General features: G+C 43.9%; 1 pseudogene; it reads left to right on the plus strand.

Moving 5' to 3' along the window:
• The first annotated feature begins 685 nt into the window (after positions 1-685).
• On the plus strand, positions 686-1,375 carry LOC141491731 (uncharacterized; annotated as a pseudogene).
• The last annotated feature ends 286 nt before the right edge of the window (positions 1,376-1,661 follow it).

Raw genomic sequence — 1,661 nt, forward strand, 5'->3', positions numbered from 1 at the left:
AACTGGGAAAGCAAAAAACCTCATCCATTATCTAGAATCTGTGCAAGAAGACCATGATGAAAGTCATAGATGATTCTGATGAACTTACCTAGACAATCAGTTTTTGCTATTATCTTCCACAGGTTCTCATGACGAACAATTTGAAAGGTCTTGGTTAGGTAGATGATAATTGTGTCCACATCTGTGTTCTACTCCTGGAATTCCTTCTGGGGTTGTCAGGAACACAACAACCATTCCTCAACCTTTTCTGAAATCACACTTACTCTCAGGAAGATGACTATCTTCCAGGTAAAGGATCAGCAGATTAAAAAGGAATCTGGCAAAAAATCTTGCTGTCAGTGATGAAGATTCCACTCAGTTATTGCACAAGATGATCCATTTCCTTTATAGAGATGGACAATAGAGATATTCTGCATCTCCTGGGTGTAACCTCCTCTTGACATATAAACCAGAAAATATTGGTCCACTTCTGTATAAACAATAGGCCCCTTGGCTTGTAGATCTCTGCTAGAGTAAAATCAGAACTAAACACTTTGCCTCATGAGAGTAACTAATGGTATTCAAAATCATTTCTTCTGCTAGATGTTTAACTTCATTCTGAGATAAATGGTCAGTGGCTTCAGCATTGGTTGATGAAAGTCTGTTAAGAATACTATGGAAGCTCCTTCCTCCCTTTCACGCTTTTGGCCTCTTCCGGTCGGTGGAGTGCCTGCTAGCGCCGGCTGAGGTATAAAGATGGCCAAGTCTAAGAATCATACCACCCATAATCAATTACGAAAGTGGCACAGAAATGGCATCAAAGGTCACAAAGATACGAATCTCTGAAAGGGGTTGATCCCAAGTTTCTGAGAAACATGCGCTTTGCCAAGAAACACAACAAGAAAGGGTTGAAGAAGATGCAGGCCAACAAGGCCAAAGCCATCCAGGCCCAAGCAGAGGCTATCAAGGCCCTGAGCACCAAGGCCTCCAAGGCCAAGCTCCTCAGGTCCAAGATCCCCAAGGCCAGTGCCCAGCGTGCTGGTCACAAGATGGCCACCAAGCGTCCAGGCCCTAGGATCGGCATCAAACGTCCAGGCCCCAGGATCACTAAGCCTGACTCTAAGGTTGCCAGAACCACTGATGGCCAGGCCACCAAGGCCACTGACCCCAAGGCTGCCAAGCCCACCAAGCCCACTGACCCCAAGGCTGCCAAGCCCACCGACAAGGCCAGTAAATCTGATCCCAAGGCCACCAAGTCTGTCACCAAGGTCACCAAGTCTGATGCTAAGGCTGCTAAGCCTGCTGAGTCCAAACCCAAAGATGCTGGAGGTAAAATGGCCAGTCCCAAACCTTCAAAATAGATGCATTAGGACCTAAGGACTTGTTTAAATCCTAAACCACCATTTTCCCCCCCAGAGAGGGGATGATTATTCACTATTTTGTACAAATAAAGGAAATGGTGAGTCATAAAAAAAAGAATACTATGGAAGCATTCAGGCCATCATTCTAGGATCATGGACTTATCATTGATCAGTGGGACTTCATTAGCACTGAGTAGTTGAGATACACCAAAAATCTTTGAACCATAAATAGCCTTTAGGACATCATAAAATATTGAAATATTTTATGATGTCCTAAAGGCTATTTAAATTTCACCTGTAATCTTACTGAAATAAGAGTCC

Source organism: Macrotis lagotis, chromosome 6, assembly GCF_037893015.1.
Source record: "Macrotis lagotis isolate mMagLag1 chromosome 6, bilby.v1.9.chrom.fasta, whole genome shotgun sequence".
Lineage (NCBI taxonomy): Eukaryota > Metazoa > Chordata > Mammalia > Peramelemorphia > Peramelidae > Macrotis > Macrotis lagotis.